The following is a 19,746-nucleotide window of genomic DNA, read 5'->3' as shown; positions in this document are numbered from 1 at the left end:
GCACCTCATGGGCAGTGTCCCCAGGAGTGACCTCTAAGCTGTGCAAAGGGAGTCTCCACCTGACCTTGGCCTGAGGTTGCCTGTTACGTCACATCAGCAAAGCCTGGTCCCTAACCTGGGATCCTGTCCAGGGTGGGGAGGGTAAGGAGGTACCTGCACAGCCCTACTGGCCCCCACCACTCTGCTGGCTGCCAGCGAGTGAAGGAGGATGGAGGAGCACAGGGCAGGCACCCGGCATCTCTACTGTCTCTGGGGCCAGTCCCTGGAGCAGAGCACTCTGGATACCCCTGCAGATGACAGCTGGTGGCACTCAGCACCTCTGGAGCCATCCTCAAGGCTCTGAGTTTGCTTTCCATTCAAGGTGTGTGCCTCGGCTTGACCCCACACGCTTCCCGTGGGTTTAGGCATGCCGTGCCCATGGGGCTGGCTGCTGACAGTCCCCCTGTGCCACCAGACAGCAGCCTGTGGGTCTGGGGCTGCACGCAGCCATGTCAGGCTGAGCTGACAGGCCTGGTGTGAAATAAGATGAATGGGCTGAAGTTGGTGAAAATGATTCTAATTTATAATCTGCTGCTTTGTGGAGCTCCCCAATTAATTCTCTCTAGATACATAAGTAGGCCATATGTTTGCTTTGCTTCAAATGTAATAAACATTACGCTCTGTCCCCTGCTTTTGGTGCTAGTTCCTGTCAAAGCATTAGTCCCTACAGCTAATTCCTCACACCTGTCTCCCAGGCTCCTGGGACCTAGGCTGAGCATGGGGCGGAAACGCCAGGCTCCGGGAAACTTGTGGCATGGAGAGATAAATTGCTGATCAAAGGGCTAGTGCACAGTGCCTCTGAATATTTAGTTGCAGGCAAGGCAACCCAGCCCACTCAGGAAAGGGCTTTGTTCCTGACGAGCTGTTTGCCTGGCTCTGCTCTGCGGCAGCGAGCAGCTGGGGTGGGATGGGGTGCTGGGATCTGCGCACCCTCAGGCCACAAAGAACTGGAAAAGGATGGGGTCAGTGGGCTGTAACGCCAGTGGGGAGGCTGTTCTTTGCAGCTCTGCTAGGGTCTGGGTGTCAGCATAGGGCTGCTGCTGAACTGAGTCACTGGCCTTGTGCAGGAAGAAAAGTCTTTCCGACTGGTGCAGAAGTGGCACCTGCAGCCATCTTCGGGATAAGGGTGCTGCCTGCCTCAGCATCATGCACTCCTTGCTGCTGCCCCTGCCCTTCCCTGGTGCTGTGGGGCAGGAGTTGAGCACAGCCTCTGCTATGGAGCCAGGCCAGGAGCTGCAGCCCTGTTGCCCAGATCTCCTGGAAAATCCAGGAAGAGGTGGGGAGGGTCCCAGCAGGTAGGGGGGAGCCAGCCTGGGACATTCATGGCCCTAAAGTGCCAAGATGCCCAAAGAAAGGCCTGTACTGCCTCTACAGCCAAGGACAGTACCTCCCAAGAGTTTGGGCACTGCTGGCCCAGGAAGTGCTAGTACCTTTGTCAGGTGGAAATAGAGGTGATGGGCAGACCCTTGTTCCTTCAAAGGCCTCCTATGCATGTAAAAATAGGACCAATTTTGCAATGCCTTGCTGATCCCTCTCACCTCCTTCCTTACCTGCAGGGGATGGAGGTTGATTCCAGATTTGCTGATAACAAGGATGCAGAGAGGTTTGCATGAGAAAAAGCCAAGTGCTGGACCTTGGCCTTTAGTTTTTGTTTTGATTGTTTTGTGGCTGATCACAATCTTCCCTCTCTCTGCCTTGTTTTCTACCTCCTTCCCCGGTACAATCATTGTGGTCTCTTCACCTACCTAACAAGTCAAGCCCATCTCACAAGCACTGAGTGTGAAAATGGGTTGAAAAGCCCAGGTTTTGTCTTTGTCGTCACTTCTATCCTCCATCTAAATTCCAAGACTGCCAGGACTGAGGCAGCAAGTTCTGGTGCAGAAGCATGCATAAACTTTTGCTAAACTAGTGACTCTCCTGTTTGTCCTGTTGCCTGTGGCTTCCATGGTCCCCAGGCATCAGGAGACCTTTCCCAGGCCCTCCTTTCCTTTCCACACCCAGGAAACATCTTCCATCCTTGCTTACTTGCCCCAGCCTGCTCAGCACCCTGGCCTTGCTCTGGTGCTACGTTGGTTCAGCAAGCGAAGAAGCGTAGAGCTGCTTTGCTTGTTGAGATGCCTTTGGTGGAGGGTGAATGAATTGGAATAGGTGTCTGCTGGGTGAAGGTGCCCATTTCCATCTGGTTTGATGCAATGATGGGTTATTGATTGCTGTACAGAAAAGTGGGGGCAGCTTACTTGGCACTGTGTTTTCACCATCTCCAGAGGAAAGAGAACTTTAAAAATCAGTTTAGAGTGTAGTTTAATAGTGAATTTCAGCTCTTCTGCCACTAACAGCCAGGCCTTGCTCTTCTCGCTCACCTGGCTTTACCCCTTGCATCCACAGCTTCTCTGCTGGCATCTCAGTGCAAGCGAAGCACTTGCCTGGCCTTGGGCTTCTGTCCTGCCCTGGGTGGTCCAGAGCCAGCCACCCTTGCTGGTGGTCCAGAGCCAGCCACTCCATGTCCTTCAGTCCACCTGAGGGCAGGGACAAATTCCTTGAGCCCTGGTAGGGAAAAGGTGCTGGCTTCTCACTCTGCGCCACAGCACCCAGTTCTGTGCTTGCCGTAGGCACGAGGAGCCTGGCTCAGCATCTGCAAAGTGTCTGACCGCACCAAGGGTACGCACTTCCCACCTACCCTTACCCTGTGGGGGTGAGCATTCACTCTGCACTCCCTGGGGAGATTCTAGCAGGAGGAGCTGGGGGGGGCTCTCAAGGACAGAGATGCCAGCCTGGCCTTGGGCCACGTTGCCCCCCCTTTTCCTGGAGCCCCAGACACTGGCACTTGTGTGCCCCATGCAGGCCTGCCAGGGAGAGGAGCCAAGCAGCAGCTGTTATCAGGCTCACACAGACCCTCCCATCTGGCTGCTCTTCTGAGGAGGGATCCATGCTCCCTGCAGGTGCCGGGCAGCCTTCACTGGGAGGTGCAGCCAAGGCGGGAGGTGCAGCTGCTCTGTCTGCAGAGTCTTGGTGAGTAACAGTCTCAGCCTGCCTCTCCAAGCCAGGCTGGTGCAACCCCAGCAGTGCCTGCAGCCCCTTTTCTCATCTCAGATATGCAGATGGGAGCTGATATGGACCCCGGGATTTGAGTCGGCTCAGGCAGCTTGAGCTATGTTGCAAGGGGCTGGAAACACAAAACTCAGCCTGGGTCTGTGTCCAGAGCATTGGGGAGGGAGAGCCGGTGGGCTGCAACAAGAGGATGCACAAGGCCTTTGAGACTCTAAAGCCACCGCTTCTCCCAACTGCTGTGAGGCGCAGTCCTCTCTGAGTCCTCCCCTCTGCCCTGCGGAGGTCTGCCAGGGCACTGAACACCTAGGATCAGCGGTCTGCTGGCAGACATGATCAGTGTCTGCATTGCTGCTCTCTGCCTGTCCTCCCCGCAGCCATTTGCAATGTGCCACTGGCAGCAGGTGAAGGTGAAGGGAGAGCTGCCCACCTGCCTGGACGGAGCTCAGACTGAAGACCTTCCCTGTGGTGTTGTCAAGCTCTGTGACTGCAGAGCCACTGAGACTAAGCCAGGACATTGTCATCTCTCCTGTGTCTCCTGAAGCTATCCCCAGAGCTTCTGGGAAGGGCTGAGCTAGTGGGTGCCCACCACCCTGCTGTTAGACCCTCTTGCTTTTGCGTAGCCTGACCTGAGGCGGAGATGTGGGGCTTGGGCTCGCTGTGCTGTGGAGATTGAGCTGGGCTGCAGCTGTGCCACTGGCTGCAGACGCTTCTGTATGGCACAGGGTAAAGCAGCGGTACCCTCAGGTGCTTGCTGCTTTCTCCATCCCTGGCAGATGGGGAGGGGTGCTGTCTCCTGGGGAGCTGAGCCAGGACATGTTTCCAGGTCTGAGATGGGAGTGTTTCTCCCTGATCGATGCAGTTTGTTTCAGAGGTGATGGAGCACTCACTGCAGGAGCAGACTGAAGCTGGTGGGCACAGGGGCAGCCAGGCTGGTGAAGCAAGACATTTTAAATGCTTTCATTCCAGCTCTCTGCAGCCCGTGCCTTGCCAGGAGCTGCTCTCTGTTTTCAGTTAGCTTTGTAACTGCGTTAGGTCCCAGTAAACAAGAGCTTTCCAAGTATGTTGCAGGAGCCAAGGCAGCTCTGGGCATCTTGGTCGTGTCCCTGGGGATAGGGCTGCTGGGTGCTGCTGGCACCATGACACAGCTGCTGCACAACTTGGCTTTGGGGATCCCCAACACCTTCTCTGGGGAGACTAAGCCAGGGGTCTGGCTGCGGAGAGGGAGAGGACAGTCCCCTGACTGCCACCTTGGAGAGCAGGACTCTGCTCTCAGTCTGGGTTGAACACTCTTAGCACAGCTCTACTCCCTCTGCGTGTGTTTCCTGCTCTTTTCTCACTCCATCTACACCACAGAGAGAGGACAAAGGACTGTGAGGAGTTAGAAGAGGTAACAGAGCTGAGCACCCAGGACCACCAAGCCCCACCAGCCTTCTCAGCCTCATGTTCCCTCCTCTTTTGTGGTACCCCCCGCATGCTCAGAGAGCTGCCAGTGTCAGACCCTGCTTGCACCCAGGTTCCCCATCCTGGCCTGGCTCCTGTCCTGAACATATTTTTACATTTTATGACTCTCAGAGGTTTTTAAGTTTAATGGGTTCTCTTTTTTCTTTCTTCCTTCTTATCACCTGCGCTGGATCCTCTCTGAGCTACTGCCAGCTCCAGGGATTACAAGTGAATAATTTAGGTCTGACGGTGTGTTTGAAGTTTAAGAGAAGGAAGTGGCATGTGTAGCCTGCTCCTCATCCCTGCCCCAGGGAGGGATGCCTTTGCCTTTGTTTCTCCAAAGGCAATTTCAAGGATTCCCTAAGGAGCCACACTCTGAACACTGCATGGCCCTACTCAGGCATGGCCTTCCAGATCCTGGCAGCCTGGAGGCCAAGGCTCCCAGGGCACCACAGGGGCAACGGGCTCGTTTTCACCTAGCTGCCCTTACAGGCTGCTGCTCTGCAGTGAGGCAGCTCCCCAGCACCAGCACTGGAGGATCGCTGTGTGCCCCATGGACTGAACTACAGCACCATGCCTGTGTGAGGGACTCGGGGCCTTGCTTGCCAGGGCAGGGCCAGGAGGGGTTAAATGCCAAACCAGTGTGTGTGTTCTTGGCAGCTCTGAAGCATAGTGAAGAAGGCAATGGGCAAACATGACCTGCTGGAGAGCTGACTTACGGGCTAGCTGCTGCTGGGCAAAAGGAGGTGCCTCTAGGGTCACCAGCCTGTTGTCTCCAGATACTGGTGGAGGCAGGAAGGACTTGCAGTGTGCTGAGCAATGGCAATGCAGAGCTTTTGGCTGGCTTGCTCATCCTTGCTGAGTGCAGAGCACACCACTGCTTGACTCTCCCAGGATGCATTGAACTACACAGGGTGCAGAAGCAGATGAGACTTCCTTCCCAGTGTCCCAGGGGGTGTGTGCTGCCATCAGTGGTCTCTGTGGTCTGTGCTTGCACAATGTCAAGTGTTGCTAGTTGCTCTGGGAAATTATTTTTAACCCCCTGCAATTCACTGTTCAGAAAGCTAAGTCACTTTTGTCAGGGCTGGTTCAGTAGCAGCCCCAATGGAGGCAATCTTTTCCTCGTACATATACTTCTCTTTGCAAGGTGGCTCTGAGAAAATTTAAGTATGAACTTTAGTGGTTTCCAGGAGCTCTTGGAAGAACTAACAAGCATATCACAGGGTCCGGCATTAAATCCTTCCCTGCTGGGATGCAGTAGAGAACAGAAACTGTCAGGCAGTTTGAGATCCACTTAACAGCAATTAGTGCAGATGAAAGAAGCACTAACGTGAAAGCCCCAGTCTCTGCGCTTCAGGTGGGAGGAGGAAAGGAATGTGTAAGAGAAAATGTAAACATGACAAAATGTGGCTGTGTATCCCACAAAACAATGAATCATTTTAACATTTCCAATCCTTTTCATGCAAGCAGAAACAGTCGATCAATATGTGACAATTAAAGACCTGCAGTAAAACCTTGGAGCTGAGGATCTGTGAGAACTGTGAACACAGACTAATCTGCGGAATTCTGCATACAGCATAAAAGGTAAGGCAAGTGTATGTACAAGAGCCAGAAGCTGCAACAACAGAAGTCTGCTGGGCAAGAGGACTCCTCTGCCCACCCAGAGGAGCACCCATTGGAAAGGAGAAACCATCAGTGGCAATGGATATGGAGCACCTACAGAAAGTAGTAGTATTTCCCAGAAAACTCCAAGTAACAACAAATGTGGCCCTAAACCATATCCTTGTAACAGCCTGCAAAATGTGATTCAGAATGTGTGTTCATAAAAGCTGCAGCCATAGCCATGGCTCTGGAGGACTTTGGGCCAGTAAGAGCATCTCATAGACTTTACCCTGTGAAATGGTGAAAACAGTCAAGAGATGCCATTCTGTGATTCTGTGCCACAGCTAACTTCAAGACAAAGACAATTTCAAGGTAGGTTAGTAGGACGGTATCCCTGGAAAAAGGAAAGGCAGGCGTACAACAGCTAAACAGGTGAATACTTAGTTATGTGCACAAAGGGCATGATGGACTATGTTTGAATCTATTCTAAAAATACCTATACTGGGCCATTTGAAAAGCAGTAGGGAAGACACAATTGCACAGTTTGGAAATACTAGCATTTTTAGAAAGTTAGGATCATTCTCTGGATCCTGGTAATTGAGTGAGCAGAGGAGCTCAACATGATGCACTTACAACACGTCTTTTGGGAGGTTCAGATTCCTGCAGTTGCACTTTGGAAAAGCTGTAGAAGCTTATCATATACGCAGAGAAGCCTGCTACTGGCAACAGCAGAACAATAAATGGCACAAGGAAAGCATAACTTTAAAGAGAACGCAGTACAACAGGGGCTGCCAGGGGGATGAAGGAAGCTGCGGGATTGACTGGATATGCACATATATTGTCTGTTAAAAGCAGTGGATCTAATAGTGGTGGTAGCTGAGCAGGATTTGAGTCAGAGGGGATGGGGCATGATGAAAGATAAGCAGAGCTGGCACTGGATAGGGCTTCCTTTTCCTTCGGTGTAGGAGGGCTTTGCTGGTCCCTCCCAATCACATTATGGTGGTCTTCCCAATCCAGAGTGCATATCCTTCAGAGTGCTGGACTCGGCACTAGTGTACTCCAGAAGTGGTCAGATCAGTCTGCCTTTCTGGGATGTGAGTCCAAAGACCATCCTAGTACCAGAAATAAACAACTATTTTCCAGCTTACATCCTCTCCAAGCCTTTTGCAGCCAGATTGAGGCTTTCACTGCACCACAGTTCTCCTACCATTGTTACGGGAAGATTACGATTGCTCTGAGCCCTGTTTCTCTCTGCTCTTGGCTGGTGTCAGGGCCACAGAAGAGTGTGTGTGTGTGTGTGAGTGAGTGTGCATGCATATGTGTTTACTAGGGAGAGAATGACAAAAGGAGGCTGTATCATGCTCCTCCTGCCAGTTAGCCCTGTCCTAAGCTTTCCATCTAGCTGGGACCCTTGGATGCAGCCCAGACCTGATAGCCCGAACCTCTGCCTTTCCTCCATTTTGGAGGAACTTGGAATGAGTGCCTGTGCCACCGACGGAAGGGCGTTGTGTGAACACGTCCCACAGCAGGGACACTGTCTGCCTGCCCACTAGCAGAGCCAAACACTTGCCATTGGGCTTTCTTCAGGCCATAGTCTGGGACTGGACTAGCAAGGCAAATGCTACAGGGACGGGGAGCAGAATGAAGCCCCCATAATCCAAGAGGAAATGATTAGCAACCTGCTACACCACTTAGACACACACAAGTCTATGGGGCTGGATGGGATCCACCCAAGGGTACAAAGGGAGCTGGCTCACCAAGCCACTTTCAATCATTTATCAGCAGTCCTGGCTAACTGGGGAGGTCCCAGCCAACTGGAAGTTAGCAAGAAGGGCCAGAAGGAGGATCTGGGGAACTACAGGCCTGTCAGTCTGACCTTGGCAGCAGGGAAGGTTATGGAGCAGATCATCTTGAGTGCCATCACGTGGCACGTACAGGACAACCAGGCGATCAGGCCCAGTCAGCATGGGTTTATGAAAGGCAGGTCCTGCTTTACTAACCTGGTCTCCTTCTATGACAAGGTGACCCACTTAGTGGATGAGGGAAAGGCTGTGGATGTTGTCTACCTAGACTTTAGTAAAGCCTTTGACATCGTTTCCCACAGCATTCTCCTGGAGAAACTGGCTGCTCATGGCTTGGACAGGTGTACTCTTCACTGGGTAAAAACCTGGCTGGATGGCCGAGCCCAAAGAGTTGTGGTGAATGGAGTTAAATCCAGTTGGCGGCCGGTCACAAGTGGTGTTCCCCAGGGCTCAGTATTGGGGCCAGTTCTGTTTAATATCTTTATTAGTGATCTGGATGAGGGGATCGAGTGCACCCTCAGTAAGTTTGCAGACAACACCAAGTTGGGCAGGAGTGTTGATCTGCTTGAGGGTAGGAAGGCTCTGCAGAGGGATCTGGATAGGCTGGAGCGATGGGCCAAGGCCAAATGTATGAGGTTCAACAAGGCTCAGTGCTGGGTCCTGCACTTGGGTCATAACAACCCCATGGAACACCACAGGCTTGGGGAAGAGTGGCTGGAAAGCTGCCCGGCGGAAAAGGACCTGGGGGTGTTGTCGACAGCCGTCTGAATATGAGCCGGCAGTGTGCCCAGGTGGCCAAGAAGGCCAATAGCATCCTGGCTTGTATCAGAAATAGTGTGGCCAGCAGCACTAGGAAACTGATTGTCCCCCTGTACTTGGCACTGGTGAGGCTGCACCTTGAATACTGTGTTCAGTTTTGGGCCCCTCACTACAAGAAAGACATTGAGGTGCTGGAGCGTGTCCAGAGAAGAGCAACAAAGCTGGTGAAGGGTCCAGAGAACAAGTCTTATGAGGAACAGCTGAGGGAACTGGGGTTGTTTAGCCTGGAGAAAACAAGGGTCAGGGGAGACTTTATTGCTCTCTACAACTACCTGAAAGGAGGTTGTAGCAAGGTGGGTGTCGGTCTCTTTTCCCAAGTAACAAGCAACAGGACAAGAGGCAATGGCCTCAAGTTGCGCCAGGGGAGGTTTAGATTGGATATTAGGAAAAATTTATTCACTGAAAGGGTTATCAAGCATTGGAACAGGCTGCCCAGGGAAGTGGTTGAGTCACCATCCCAGGAGGTATTTAAAAGACGTGTAGATGTGGCACTTAGGGACATGGTTCAGTGGTGGACTTGGCAGTCCTAGGTTAGCGGTTGGACTTGATGATCTTAAAGGTCTTTTCCAACCTAAATGATTCTTTGATTCTATGATTCTAAATAACTGCCCCAACCATTAATTTTTATAGGCTGAGTGGCAGCATTTCATGCTGGACACAACCAGCAGTGGAGATGAAAGTTCGAAGCCAAACAGACATCACAGAGCCAGTACAAATGCTATTTATTAAAGAAATGCCTGGATTGCAGAGGAAGCAGAAAGGTGCATCTTGAAAGGAACCTTTAACGCCTGTGAGTGAAAAGTAACAAGGGCTGGAAAGCAAGGAGAGCTGCCAGAGGCAACAGCTAATGGACCTGGTCCTGGGGTGAGCTGGCAGCAGGGAGCGTGTGGCTGGGAGCCAAAGGGTAAGTTGCACCGCTTCATCTGTAGCCATAAAAGCAAGAGCTGAGTGAAGGGGCTGCCCAAGCTGAGCTGAGAGGCAAGAAAGTGCTGCTGGGGGAGGGGATATCCTCAGGCTCCCACAGGGAACTGCTGTTCTTTACTATGGTCTGTGCAGAGAAACTAATAACCATGCACTCCTGTCAGCAGGGTATGTTGCACTTCTGCACCCTTCAGCACTGCAGCAGGGACTCCAGCTCCCTCCTCATGGTCCAGATCCAGTGCCTCAGCTGCTGAGCTCATCTGAGCAGACTCCTCATCCATCCCTTCCCAGTGTGTCAGCACAGCCGCTCCAGGCCAGGCTCTAAGCCTTCCTTCCCCCATCACTGCAAATAGGCCTGCCCCATGCAAGGACAAGTTTCCAGCTTCCAACAGCTAACCAGGCCCTTTCTTCCAGCTGTACATACTCTGGCTAGGCTTAGGATACTTAGGGGGGTGAGCACCACACAGGCCACTGTTACCTTCTTCCACAACACCTCCCTGGCCTCTGGCCTTGCATTTTCCCTTGCTAGCCCCCTGACTGCACAGCAGCCTGTCCTGTCATGCCAGCCTCTCAGCTGGGGTACTGCATGCGCATGCCTGTCCCCAGCCCCGAGCAGCAGAATCTGCTGCATTAGGTCGATTTCAAGAGCCCCTCCAGGTCAGTTAGCAATTACCTGCACCAGATACACGCTTGGAAAGAAGCTTCTGATCTCTTCAATGCACTCGTTTTCCTCTTTCAATTTCAAATTCACCTCACTGGAAATAGGCACTTCAGCCTCTTTTACAGACCATGGTAAATTAGGATTTCGTCCAGTTCTGTTGGTTTTGCTGATACAGATGTTTTTCCCTACAGAGGCGATGCCATGGCCAATCTGAGGTATGTCCAGACCCCCTCCATTCAAACTCTTCCAGCTGAGCCTGCAGGTGATGTCATGGTACATAGAGTATTTCTGCACAGACCGCTGGCCCTAGTGTGTGCTGAGCAGCCTCTCCTGGGATGGGCACCCTGGTGCCAAAGCTCCTGTTATCAATTCAGACTGGTGCCCCGCGTTGTTGAGACACGGCCAGTGAGCAAAGGCATTCCCTCCCTTAAAGAGTCAGCTGCAGTGCAAGTTTCCCATCTGCATACTCCAGTCTTGTCCTGGAAGGAAAAGGACTGGGAAGAAGGAAAGTCAGTGTCTTTGCATCTGTCCTTATCCTTGTGCTGAAACCTGACTGCCAACAACTTGTCACAAAGATGTTTTCTACAGTGACATACTTCATGCTGGGCTCTTCCAATGTAGCACTGTCACACTGTGGGAATGCTCCAGCTGGTTCGTTCTGCTGCTCAGCTGAGGAAGACACGTTCTCCTGCTAGTGCCCAAGGACACGCTCCCAAGGGAAGGGAGCTGCACTGCAGCGGCAGTCTCTGGGGCCAGTGCAGAGCCATCCCCTAGCCCTCCCCTCCATAGGCTCAGCTGGCAGTGGCCAGGGCCAGCTGTGCATGCAGGCCACAGGCTGCTGGGGAGCGGGCCTGACAGTTTGCTGCTCGCCTCTTCATGGGGCTCCTGGGGCCTGATGTGGTCACACGACGCCCTATCCCAAACCAGTGGTTCAGTGCTCAGAGGAAAAAGCAATTTTACATAAAGTTCAATTAAATATTTGCTTTATAATTGCACAACAAATTATTCATAAAGGCATTGGAATCTAATCACAAGGCTGACACGGTGGAGTCTGCAAATGACACAGTACTTGGGGAGAATAAAGATGGCGGGGAGCTGCCAGGCTCTGGTGACAGGCAGTGCCTAAATGTGTGGGACGGTGGGAATGCTCGCAGGAGAAGCCGCGAAGCCGCACCAAGGAGCCTCAGCAAGGCAGGGCCGTTTGGCTGGCAGGAGTGAGTGGGGTGGCACGTGAGAAATGGCTCTGGGCAATAGATAGGAGGTTTTGGCCCATGTGTGCCCAGCAAACTTAGGGCAGCGCTGGGCTGTGCCCCTCCCAACCATGTTGTGTCAGCTCCGGCTTCGTGTGGGCACGCTCTGTGGTGTGTTAAGGAGTGTCTCCAACTCTGCAGGAGCTGTATGAGCACAGAATTGCTGCCTTCAGCTCTTGCACCTATCTCCAGCAGGAATCACAGTGCCGGGCCTTTTAGGGGGTGCAGAGGCCTCTCCCTAGCCGTGGGGTATGAAGAAAGTCATGTGGTGCAACCAGCGTGTGGGGTCCATCTTTCTAGACCTGTGCAAAAGCAGCATCCAGGAAAAAAAAGGAGGCAATCTGGGCGTGTAATGTGACATCCCACATTGCAGCCCCCAGGAGACAGGCAGTGTGAGGCAAGGACATGCAGCTTGCAAGAGGTGGCTGCTGGGCACAGCAGGAGCAAATGTGACCACCCAGGGACCCTCTGCAGGGAGTTTGGCAGGGGGACTTGCTTCCACGCAGCCTTCATGGCATCCTGAGCTGCAGCTCTAGGAGCATAGCCCTCTCTGCCAGTCCTAACACCCAGTGTTCAGCTCCTTTCAGGGTGCACTTGGAGGGCAGCAGACTGAATCCTGCACCCCATGAAGAGTGAGACTGGTGGGACTGAGCTATGTGAATCTCTGTTCTGCTGAGATGAGGCAGGGTGAGGTCAGAGAATGAAAACAGGTCTGCTGGGCAGATGCTGAGCCCAGCTGCCACTGCAGCCAGATATTGCTTTGCCTAGCAAGTACCCATCCATCCCAGATTCTGTCCCCTGCTGTCATCCTGGGCAGTGGGCTGCAGACTGCCCCTGTCCCAGCAGGGAGAAGGCCTGCAGGGCACCCAGCGTTAGGTAGGCTCTGACTGACGGGGGAGCTGAATCCTGGACAGAGAGCTGGACTGGAGATGGATTGCCTGCCAGCCAAATGTGGACATTAGACAGGGAGTTAGATTAATGGGAGCTGGCTCTGCCAACAGAGAGGTGAGTCACAGAGCTTGTCCTGTGCTGAATCTGTTTCTCCAATAGGAAAGAAGTAGGAGGATTTAGCGAGATTAATCTCTCGTAGAGTTGTGAGAATAGCCAGGATTCATGGGCTTCTCAGCAACAAATTTCCAAGTAAGCAGACAGCACTTTGACTTGCTCCATGTGACACAGCACAGATCTGTACTGGTAACTCTGGAATTCCCCGCCACTGGTCTCAGGTAAGATCGACCATACTTCCGTGCTCACACATGAACCCTGCAAAGCACAGGCTGCACAGAAGCACCAAGAAAGCAATGGCTTGAAAGCACTTCTTCCCTGAATTTTCCTGAAGTTGTCTGCAGCTGCTCTACCCCAAACAATGCTGGACCCTGCGCAGAACACATGAGAAAGTGGTAAGAAAGAACTCCTTTTGGTAGCTGAGAGGTGTTGGTGACACATCAGCCGGGAGAGTTTGCCAGGTCTCTGCCATCTTTGCATGAAGGAGGAGCAGGGAACAGGACTGGACAAGAGCCAGAGCATCTTTCCTGGTGTGATCAACTCTTCCCTCTGGCTAGCAGTTTGTGATACAGCAGGAATGACAAACCTGGTGGGAGCTGCTAGCGAGAGGGGAGGGAGAGCAGGTTGGTCACGGCTACTTTTTGGCAGGAGGTGATGGGGAGCTCTCGGGCACCCCTGTGTCTACCCCTCCCAGCACCGAACTCACCAGAGAGGAGGATGAGGCCAGGAAGAGGAGATCTTGGTAAACAGTTTTTATGTTGTGTTTACAGGAACTGTGGAGAGAGAACCTCGGTGCTAGTGAACCAGGGAGATTTTCTTGAAGGCAAATTTCCATGCCATGTTGGGAGTCCTGTTTGTTTCTGATACTTCTTTTAGTTGTTCATGTCATGGCTCTTCAGTCTGAGCCATTTTACAAATGTGTTGTGGAGATGAAAGCACCAGGGAAAGCTGCTCAGGATGAAGTTGGAAAAGCTTTTAACTTTCAACTCGGTACAGACAAAGGCACGGGGGGGGGGGGAGTGCAAAGACTGGGAAAAGGAAGAGGAAGGAGCAAAAAGAGATAAGGAGAATAGATGAGTGAAAGGGACAGAGCAGAGAAGACAAATCACAACAAGAAAAGGAACAAGTCACTAGCAGAAAGAAAGGGAGAGAGAGGGAGACAACAAAGCAAAGGGGCCTGGAGCTCAATGAGATGGGGAGAGTATATCAGAATAAGGGAAGAGTGTTGCAGGTAGACGAGAGCTAAGAAACACAAAAGAGCTATTTGAATGCTGGGATAAAGCAATGATGGGAATAAGAGGAAAGAAGCCAGATGAGGACTAAATTCCCATGGAGATAAAGGGGTTGGCAGCAAAGTCAAAGGATAACCCATCCATCCTTCTGTCACTGAGAATACAAGACATGACATGAAAGTGACATGTCGACTTTTGAGAGAGGCTGCGAGACGGAGCTGTGGAGGCTGCGTTCAGTGTTCACGCGTGTGGGGAGCCACACTGACAAAGCGAGAGATCATGTCACGGGTGGTCCTTGTTCTCCTGCTTTGCATCCTCCGTCATCCCTTCCCCACAGTGCGTGGGGCGGCTCCTGGCTTGTGCTACTGTGTGACCTGGGCATACTCTGAAGCATTGCTGATTTCAGGTCTCACGGAAGGACTGTCATAACGTGCCTTGTTACAGTGCTCTCTGGGGCTCGTTTGGGAGCTGGGCTGGGGCAGGCCTGGCTGGCCTTATCAGCACCCTGCAGGGCAGCAGCAAGAGGGCATAGAATCGTTTGGGTTGGAAGGGACCTTTAAAGGTCATCTAGTCCAATCCCCCCTGCAATGAGCAGGGACATCAACTAGATCAGGCATGGAGCAGCTGTGACACGAGGAAGGGGGTGATGGCAGGAGGGACAAACCTTCCCTGGCTCCAGGGTAAGGGGGTCTTAGCAAAAACAGTTTGGAAAAGGGCACCACAACTACAGACAAGTGCTGGAACAATCTCCACCCAGTGTCGCACCAGCTTACTGGATGCTTTCTGCCAAGTGGGCTCAGCTCCATCTGCGCTGCCACCGCACTGTGAGAGGCAGCCTCTTGGCTGTCCCAGGGAAAGGATCTGGGTGTTCCCAGTGCCTGTGTCAATGTTGGCACAAGAGCCTAGCAGCTGTCCTAGGGCTAGACCGGCATTGAGCAAGGTCTCTGTTTGCAGACAGCGTTAGCAGTGGAGCAGCTGTGCTCCAGGCTCTGCTTCTTTCTCTACAAGAGCATCAGGCACAAGTGGGATCTACTTTGGCAGCAGTGCTTGCAGCTGAGAGGTTTCTCGCTCTCACACTGGGATTGACGACGTTTCTAGATGCTTCCATGTCTGGAGGGGCTGGTATGGAGCATTTCCTAGGTCTTCTTCAGGGCCCCATTGGCCTTTGAGGGTGGGAGTCATGCAGTAGTATGAGGATGGGAAGCTTTCTGCCAGCCAGTGCAAAGGAGGGGAGGACAGCTGCCTGAGCCTGCTGCTGGATCTGTGCCCTGCTCGTCTCTTAGTCCTGGAAAGGAGTCACTCCTCCTGGATTCATGCTGTGGTTGTAAGTCACTCTCTTTTGCTTTCCATCCACCTCTCCCTGACCTGCAGGCCACTGCCTGTGCAGGAAGCACCAGTCCCAGGTGGTTTGTGGATAACCTGCTGCTGGGTTACCACCATATTAGCCAAGCAGAGGATTTGTTTGCCTTGTGCAAGGTGCTGCACACATGGAGCAACAGGGCATTCCCTTCTCTGGTGTTCCCTCGTGTTCCTTCCAGGGCCAAACTCCAAGGCCCAATACTAGAGATTGCTGTGGAAGCAGGAGAGCATTTTCTCCAGGTAAGATGTGAGACTCTGGACAGTGGAGACTGGAAAATGTCCCACTGGGGGCTGTTTGCCTGAGTTGTGGCTAAACCCTGACTTGCATGATCAGATTTATCTGACCCAAAATGATATTGCAGCCTCACCAGCCTTGAGCTTCTTCCCTGCTTCCACCTTCCACCTGTCCTGATTGTGCCCAGAGCGGTCTGTAAACTTGCCACTCTGCTGTGGATCCTGCTGGTACGTGACTCTCTACTGCAGGCAGCAAGCTGTGCAGCTGTTCCTGCCCCTGCGACCCCCGAGTGCTGCTGAGCCTGGATGGTGCCCGCCATGCTTCAAGCAGGGCTCTGGAGGAGGCTCCTGAGACCTGAGGTGGGTGCTGAGGATGCCATGGCTGCCCAGGTGCACATCAGGAGGGGGTCTGCCAGCCCCAGCCCCAGCCCCAGCGGTGCCCAGAGCCTACCCGTCATGCCCAGAGCCCCTACTGGAGCTCCTGCCAAGTTGCCACTGGGCCATCGGGATCTGGCCCCATTCAAGGGCTGGGGAAGGGGGGGCTGGGGTCTCCCTGACCTGCTGGATGCCCGGGCACCCCGGCCCAGTGCTGCGCTCCCATGCACGGAGTTTGTGCGTTCTCAGCCCCGGGGGGCCGCCCGGCGTTGGTGCTGGGAGGGGCCGGGCCTGAGCCTGGGGAGGCAAGGTCTGCCCCCCGCCCCCAGCACCGCGGCTCGCTCCCCGCCTCCAGCGTGGCCCTGGCCGCTCCCGGCGGTCCCCGGGCAGGCACGGTACCAGGGTCAGCGGAGGCGACGCGGGTGCCCGGGGCGGGGGCACCGCAGGGCTGCTGGCACCGCAGGGCGGGGGAGAGGGCCCGCGTCGCGGGAAGCGCCTCTCCGCCCTCCCGGGGGGCCGCGGCAGCCGGCGGGCGGCAGCTGCCGCCAGGGCCGGGGCCGGGCGGGTCCCGAGGGCAGGGGTGGGGCAGGCCCTGGGGCCGGGTCCCGAGGCGCGGAGCGGGCCGGTCCCCGCGGCGGGGTCCCCAGGGCCGGTCCCCGCGGCCGGTCTCTGGGGGAGGTCCCCGGGGCCGGTCCCGGGCGGGGACCCGGCGCTGCATTCTCAGAGTCTCCAGCAGAGGCTGGGCTGGGCTGGGCTGGGCAGGGCTGGCGGGGAAGGAGGGAAGGAAGGGAGCGAAGGAAGCGAGGGGGAGGAAGGCGGCTCTCGCCGCACATGCATCCCCAGCCACACACCCCGCCGCCCGCGCCCCGCCTCGCGCCGTGCCCGCCCGGTGCCAGCAGCCGGCTCCGCTCGCCGCCGCCGCCGCCGCCGGTCGGGGCGCCGCACTGCCCGCCGCGGCGAGGCTGCGATCCGCTCCGGGCCGGGGCGCCGAGGCTGCGATCCGCTCCGGGCCGGGCTGCCGGGGCGCCGCTCTGGACCCGGCTGCCGGGGCGCTCCGCTCCGTGCCCGGCTGCCGGGGCGCTCCGCTCCGTGCTCGGCTGCCGGGGCGCCGCTCCGGGCCGGGCTGCCGGGGCGCTCCGCTCCGTGCCGGGGCGCCGCGCCGCCCGGGTGCCGCGCAGGATGCCGCGGGAGGCCGAGCGCCCGGCGCGGGGTGGCCGCCGCGGCCGCCGCCCCAGGTAAGAGCCGGCGCGGGCGGCGGGCTCGGCGGGCGGCGGGGCGGGCGCGGCGGGGGAGCCCAACTTCTGCGTCCCTCGCCGCGCCGCAAACTTTGCTGCCGCTCGGCGGGGCTGCGGCTGGCGCTCCCCGCAGACGGGGGCGGGCTCGGCCTTGCCCCGGGACCGCGGGCTGCGGCCGGGGTCGCCGCCACCTCGGGCCGCACAGCCCCGGCACACCGGGGCGCCCCGGAATTGGCGCCGGGGCGAGAGCGCCGGGTCGCTTCGGCGCTGGAGGGCAGGTGAGGCCGGAGATTTTATGCCCCTTTGGGCATCGCTGCCAGGGTGCTTAGCGTGTGGTAGCCAGGGCTTCAGCAGCGGCTCTGCCAGCAGCAGGGTTTCAGCATACCCTTCAATTAAGGCGCTCGGATGCTTAAAGAGCTGCAGCTCTTTTTTAAACCGGTGGTATCTTAAAACATCCTCTTCGGGCTCCTTCCTACCCAAGAGCTATCTCCCCATTTTTCTTACTGAGACCAGAGCCCTTCATGCTAGTTACCACAGGGGCTTTGCTCGGGGATGTGTGTGAACGTGCAGCTGAGATGCCTGAGGAGTCCTGCCTGAGTCCTTTTAGCAGGCAGGGTAACATCTCTCTTTACAGAGCCACATTTTTCTAACAACAAACTAAAAATAACTGTGCTAAAACTAGCGCTTTCCTCATTTAAAATGTGGTTCCCAAATGGCTGTGCACAGGCCTTCTGGGAGCAAGTGCTGCAGCCACGTTTGCTCCTCCTGCATGCCCACCTACAGCAGGTCGTCCAGGCCCAGAGCTGCCATGGCAAGTGCATCTTGCTGAGCGTCCTGGGATCACATCCTATGGCAGCCAGGCTCCTGCGGTCGCTCGCGGTGCAGGCAGGGGAAGGAGGGATGCAATAGGTGCCTCTGTTCGCTTTTTTGTTTGATTTCTGACAGTTGTAACATCCCCTACAATCTGGGGAGATCTGTGTTGTCTTTTCTTCTAACCTCATTTTATGCATGAACAGGACCAGTTACAGGGATGATGGTGTAGATAGCAGCAAGGAGAGGCAGGCTCAAGAGTTCAGACATAACTTCATAAGACAGTGCAGTGCATCTCAGGGAAGCCTTTGGACCTGAGAGGGCTAAGAAGGATGGCTCCACCAGAGCTCTGGTTTTCCAGAGCTTGCTTGCATGGCCTGAGGAAGTAAACAGGGAGATGTGCCTCTCTGTCTCTGCTACTAGGCTGGTACTATGCTGTTAAAATACCATGTGTTCCAATGACGGCCAATACCATAGTCTTGCATGCCACCAAGGAAATCTCAGATGATGACCGTTTCTTTGGGACCTGTTTCTATCTCTTCAGAGTACCTAATGTTCAGAGAATGGCTGAAGCCTGCAGTCTCTGTACTTGTAGATCTTGTGCCCAGCTCAGACAGAGCCCGGGCTTTGCCAGGTTTTCCCTTCTGAGACTGGTGGATGCTCTCCACCTCTTTCATGGGCACTGGGTAAGGAGTATTTGCAGCAAACAATTATCAGGGTTGGAGGTCATGATCCTGGTACATCAGTTTTCAAATGCTGAAAATAAATTGCTTCTCTGGCCTTGGGTATCACATAGCAGGGGGAAATGGAAACAAGAATCTGAAACAGTTTTCCTGTACTGATGTTGTGTTTGTTTGTGTTCAAGGCCAAAGGGTGGTTCTGCTGCTCATTGATGAAATCCCTGAAAATGTTGACAGCACCCTGAGTGTAGCACAGGGTAGAGCCCACTGAAATCTGAATAAGCTGGCCCAGATTCTGGACTGACTTTTATATCACATACATCTCTCTGCTCCAGTGAGGTGGGGGTCAGAGCAAGTGAGGCTTGGTCTCTGTATGAAATGCTGGTTGCTGAATAATACAATGTTGAAATGGATGGGCTTCTGAAAGAAAAAGTATGTGCTGTTTCATAGGTAAAAAGAGCCAGCTTTGTTCCTGCCTTAAAAAAAAAAAAATGCCCTTTGCTTTTTGGTGCATTGACACTTTATAATAGGATATGGTGATTTCATACCTAGGACAGAGAAGTGGCTACTGAAACAAGGTCAATTTTAAAACTCTTTTTCAAAAGAAGCTAGCAGGTCTCCAGAGGAAAAAAAAAAAAGAAAAGGCTGTCAGTGGGTTAAAAATAACAGTTAAAATCCTATTTTTCCTAGCTCTGTATCAAATAATATGATATTTTCATGATTTAAAATGCAATATCATATTTGAAAAATCCATAGTTCCTTGCTTGTGTGTAAGGATTCTCAGAATAGGGTCATAATTTACTGTTTGTTGTGTATATTGTGTGATCAGCTTTTTGGGTTTTTTGCACTTTGAAAATGATATTGAGCTAGCAGGCTTTTTTCCTAGCAAATTTTACTTTCGTGCTCCTAATCACTAGCCCATAGTAGTAAAATTTGGTTGCAAATCTTGTGGGGAGAATGTTTGTTTGAAACCCCTTTTGCTACCCACGGACTTTATTTCGTTAGAAGGATTAGATTGTTCATGGAAGCTTTGAAACAAAACTGGACTTTATATTTTGAAAGCTCATATTTGAAAAGTAAAGAAAAACAGATTGAAGAAGAACTAGCGTGGTGATACTTGTGTTCTTTCAACATCACGTCGCTAAACAGTATTTGTACATAAGAATACAACCATGTATGAATTTGTGTCGTTATCTTTTAACCATGTGGTTATGCAACTGTGTTTGGGTTTACA

At 53.8% G+C, this 19,746-nt stretch overlaps 1 protein-coding gene across 1 annotated transcript in view; it reads left to right on the top strand.

The window, feature by feature from the left end:
- The first annotated feature begins 15,024 nt into the window (after positions 1-15,024).
- Positions 15,025-19,746, top strand: part of CDH22 (cadherin 22) — an 89,932-nt gene continuing 85,210 nt past the window's right edge. Inside the window, exon 1 of the mRNA XM_050907193.1 lies at positions 15,025-15,143. The gene's annotated coding sequence lies outside the window, so the exon portion shown is untranslated. The remainder of the gene's footprint in view (positions 15,144-19,746) is intronic.

This window comes from Gymnogyps californianus, chromosome 17, assembly GCF_018139145.2.
Source record: "Gymnogyps californianus isolate 813 chromosome 17, ASM1813914v2, whole genome shotgun sequence".
NCBI lineage: Eukaryota > Metazoa > Chordata > Aves > Accipitriformes > Cathartidae > Gymnogyps > Gymnogyps californianus.
Note: the sequence above shows the minus strand (reverse complement) of the source record. Positions and strands in the feature narration are given on the sequence as shown.